This window comes from Rutidosis leptorrhynchoides, chromosome 9, assembly GCF_046630445.1.
Source record: "Rutidosis leptorrhynchoides isolate AG116_Rl617_1_P2 chromosome 9, CSIRO_AGI_Rlap_v1, whole genome shotgun sequence".
Taxonomy (NCBI): Eukaryota; Viridiplantae; Streptophyta; class Magnoliopsida; order Asterales; family Asteraceae; genus Rutidosis; species Rutidosis leptorrhynchoides.
Window position 1 is genome coordinate 139,145,489 of NC_092341.1, and position 5,591 is coordinate 139,151,079.

Consider the following 5,591-nt stretch of genomic DNA (forward strand, 5'->3'; position numbering starts at 1 on the left):
GGGAGTTTTGATGTGATAATCGGTATGGACTGGTTGAAAGAAGTGAAAGCAGAGATCGTTTGTTACAAAAATGCAATTCGCATTATACGAGAAAAAGGAAAACCCTTAATGGTGTACGGAGAAAAGGGCAACACGAAGCTACATCTTATTAGTAATTTGAAGGCACAAAAACTAATAAGAAAAGGTTGCTATGCTATTCTAGCACATGTCGAGAAAGTACAAACTGAAGAAAAGAGCATCAATGATGTTCCCATTGCAAAAGAATTTCCCGATGTATTTCCAAAAGAATTACCGGGATTACCCCCACATCGATCCGTTGAATTTCAAATAGATCTTGTACCAGGAGCTGCACCAATAGCTCGTGCTCCTTACAGACTCGCACCCAGCGAGATGAAAGAACTGCAAAGCCAATTACAAGAACTTTTAGAGCGTGGTTTCATTTGACCAAGCACATCACCGTGGGGAGCTCCTGTTTTGTTTGTCAAAAAGAAAGATGGTACATTCAGGTTGTGTATCGACTACCGAGAGTTGAACAAACTTACCATCAAGAACCGCTACCCACTACCGAGAATCGATGACTTATTAGATCAACTACAAGGCTCGTATGTTTATTCAAAGATTGACTTACGTTCCGGGTATCATCAAATGCGGGTGAAAGAAGATGATATTCCAAAGACTGCTTTCAGAACATGTTACGGTCATTACGAGTTTATGGTCATGCCGTTTGGTTTAACTAATGCACCAGCTGTGTTCATGGACCTTATGAACCGAGTGTGTGGACCATACCTTGACAAGTTTGTCATTGTTTTCATTGATGACATACTTATTTACTCAAAGAATGACCAAGAACACGGTGAACATTTGAGAAAGGTGTTAGAAGTATTGAGGAAGGAAGAATTGTATGCTAAGTTTTCAAAGTGTGCATTTTGGTTGGAAGAAGTTCAATTCCTCGGTCACATAGTGAACAAAGAAGGTATTAAGGTGGATCCGGCAAAGATAGAAACTGTTGAAAAGTGGGAAACCCTGAAAACTCCGAAATACATACGCCAGTTTTTAGGACTAGCTGGTTACTACAGAAGGTTCATCCAAGACTTTTCCAGAATAGCAAAACCCTTGACTGCATTAACGCATAAAGGGAAGAAATTTGAATGGAATGATGAACAAGAGAAAGTGTTTCAGTTATTGAAGAAAAAGCTAACTACGCCACCTATATTGTCATTGCGTGAAGGGAATGATGATTTTGTGATTTATTGTGACGCATCAAAGCAAGGTCTCGGTTGTGTATTAATGCAACGAATGAAGGTGATTGCTTATGCGTCTAGACAATTGAAGATTCACGAACAAAATTATACGACGCATGATTTGGAATTAGGCGCGGTTGTTTTTGCATTAAATACTTGGAGGCACTACTTATATGGGGTCAAAAGTATTATATATACCGACCACAAAAGTCTTCAACACATATTTAATCAGAAACAACTGAATATGAGGCAGCGTAGGTGGATTGAATTATTGAATGATTACGACTTTGAGATTCGTTACCACCCGGGGAAGGCAAATGTGGTAGCCGATGCCTTGAGCAGGAAGGACAGAGAACCCATTCGAGTAAAATCTATAAATATAATGATTCATAATAACCTTACTACTCAAATAAAAGAGGCGCAACAAGGAGTTTTAAAAGAGGGAAATTTAAAGGATGAAATACCCAAAGGATTGGAGAAGCATCTTAATATTCGGGAAGACGGAACCCGGTATAGGGCTGAAAGGATTTGGGTACCAAAATTTGGAGATATGAGAGAAATGGTACTTAGAGAAGCTCATAAAACCAGATACTCAATACATCCTGGAACGGGGAAGATGTACAAGGATCTCAAGAAACATTTTTGGTGGTCGGGTATGAAAGCCGATGTTGCTAAATACATAGGAGAATGTTTGACGTGTTCTAAGGTCAAAGCTGAGCATCAGAAACCATCAGGTCTACTTCAACAACCCGAAATCCCGGAATGGAAATGGGAAAACATTACCATGGATTTCATCACTAAATTGCCAAGGACTGCAAGTGGTTTTGATACTATTTGGGTAATAGTTGATCGTCTCACCAAATCAGCACACTTCCTGCCAATAAGAGAAGATGACAAGATGGAGAAGTTAGCACGACTGTATTTGAAGGAAGTCGTCTCCAGACATGGAATACCAATCTCTATTATCTCTGATAGGGATGGCAGATTTATTTCAAGATTCTGGCAGACATTACAGCAAGCATTAGGAACTCGTCTAGACATGAGTACTGCCTATCATCCACAAACTGATGGGCAGAGCGAAAGGACGATACAAACGCTTGAAGACATGCTACGAGCATGTGTTATTGATTTCGGAAACAGTTGGGATCGACATCTACCGTTAGCAGAATTTTCCTACAACAACAGCTACCATTCAAGCATTGAGATGGCGCCGTTTGAAGCACTTTATGGTAGAAAGTGCAGGTCTCCGATTTGTTGGAGTGAAGTGGGAGATAGACAGATTACGGGTCCGGAGATTATACAAGAAACTACCGAGAAGATCATCCAGATTCAACAACGGTTGAAAACTGCCCAAAGTCGACAAAAGGGCTACGCTGACATTAAAAGAAAAGATATAGAATTTGAAATTGGAGAGATGGTCATGCTTAAAGTTGCACCTTGGAAAGGCGTTGTTCGATTTGGTAAACGAGGGAAATTAAATCCAAGGTATATTGGACCATTCAAGATTATTGATCGTGTCGGACCAGTAGCTTACCGACTTGAGTTACCTCAACAACTCGCTGCTGTACATAACACTTTCCATGTCTCGAATTTGAAGAAATGTTTTGCTAAAGAAGATCTCACTATTCCGTTAGATGAAATCCAAATCAACGAAAAACTTCAATTCATCGAAGAACCCGTCGAAATAATGGATCGTGAGGTTAAAAGACTTAAGCAAAACAAGATACCAATTGTTAAGGTTCGATGGAATGCTCGTAGAGGACCCGAGTTCACCTGGGAGCGTGAAGATCAGATGAAGAAGAAATACCCGCATCTATTTCCAGAAGATTCGTCAACACCTTCACCAGCTTAAAATTTCGGGACGAAATTTATTTAACGGGTAGGTACTGTAGTGACCCGAAATTTTCCATGTTTATATATATTAATTGAGATTGATATTTACATGATTAAATGTTTCCAACATGTTAAGCAATCAAACTTGTTAAGACTTGATTAATTGAAATATGTTTCATATAGACAATTGACCACCCAAGTTGACCGGTGATTCACGAACGTTAAAACTTGTAAAAACTATATGATGACATATATATGGTTATATATATATATATATATATATATATATATATATAGTTAACATGATACTATGATAAGTAAACATATCATTAAGTATATAAACAATGAACTACATATGTAAAAACAAGACTACTAACTTAATGATTTTTAAACGAGACATATATGTAACTATTATCGTTGTAAAGACATTTAATGTATATATATCATATTAAGAGATATTCATACATGATAATATCATGATAATATAATAATTTAAAATCTCATTTGATATTATAAACATTGGGTTAACAACATTTAACAAGATCGTTAACTTAAAGGTTTCAAAACAACACTTACATGTAACGACTAACGATGACTTAACGACTCAGTTAAAATGTATATACATGTAGTGTTTTAATATGTATTTATACACTTTTGAAAGACTTCAATACACTTATCAAAATACTTCTACTTAACAAAAATGCTTACAATTACATCCTCGTTCAGTTTCATCAACAATTCTACTCGTATGCACCCGTATTCGTACTCGTACAATACACAGCTTTTAGATGTATGTACTATTGGTATATACACTCCAATGATCAGCTCTTAGCAGCCCATGTGAGTCACCTAACACATGTGGGAACCATCATTTGGCAACTAGCATGAAATATCTCATAAAATTACAAAAATATGAGTAATCATTCATGACTTATTTACATGAAAACAAAATTACATATCCTTTATATCTAATCCATACACCAACGACCATAAACACCTACAAACACTTTCATTCTTCAATTTTCTTCATATAATTGATCTCTCTCAAGTTCTATCTTCAAGTTCTAAGTGTTCTTCATAAATTCCAAAAGTTCTAGTTTCATAAAATCAAGAATACTTTCAAGTTTGCTAGCTCACTTCCAATCTTGTAAGGTGATCATCCAACCTCAAGAAATCTTTGTTTCTTACAGTAGGTTATCATTCTAATACAAGGTAATAATCATATTTAAACTTTGGTTCAATTTCTATAACTATAACAATCTTATTTCAAGTGATGATCTTACTTGAACTTGTTTTCGTGTCATGATTCTGCTTCAAGAACTTCGAGCCATCCAAGGATCCGTTGAAGCTAGATCCGTTTTTCTCTTTTCCAGTAGGTTTATCCAAGGAACTTAAGGTAGTAATGATGTTCATAACATCATTCGATTCATACATATAAAGCTATCTTATTCGAAGGTTTAAACTTGTAATCACTAGAACATAGTTTAGTTAATTCTAAACTTGTTCGCAAACAAAAGTTAATCCTTCTAACTTGACTTTTAAAATCAACTAAACACATGTTCTATATCTATATGATATGCTAACTTAATGATTTAAAACCTGGAAACACGAAAAACACCGTAAAACCGGATTTACGCCGTCGTAGTAACACCGCGGGCTGTTTTGGGTTAGTTAATTAAAAACTATGATAAACTTTGATTTAAAAGTTGTTATTCTGAGAAAATGATTTTTATTATGAACATGAAACTATATCCAAAAATTATGGTTAAACTCAAAGTGGAAGTATGTTTTCTAAAATGGTCATCTAGACGTCGTTCTTTCGACTGAAATGACTACCTTTACAAAAACGACTTGTAACTTATTTTTCTGACTATAAACCTATACTTTTTCTGTTTAGATTCATAAAATAGAGTTAAATATGAAACCATAGCAATTTGATTCACTCAAAACGGATTTAAAATGAAGAAGTTATGGGTAAAACAAGATTGGATAATTTTTCTCATTTTAGCTACGTGAAAATTGGTAACAAATCTATTCCAACCATAACTTAATCAACTTGTATTGTATATTATGTAATCTTGAGATACCATAGACACGTATACAATGTTTCGACCGATCATGTCGACACATCTATATATATTTCGGAACAACCATAGACACTCTATATGTGAATGTTGGAGTTAGCTATACAGGGTTGAGGTTGATTCTAAAATATATATAGTTTGAGTTGTGATCAATACTGAGATACGTATACACTGGGTCGTGGATTGATTCAAGATAATATTTATCGATTTATTTCTGTACATCTAACTGTGGACAACTAGTTGTAGGTTACTAACAAGGACAGCTGACTTAATAAACTTAAAACATCAAAATATATTAAAAGTGTTGTAAATATATTTTGAACATACTTTGATATATATGTATATATTGTTATAGGTTCGTGAATCAACCAGTGGCCAAGTCTTACTTCCCGACGAAGTAAAAATCTGTGAAAGTGAGTTATAGTCCCACTTT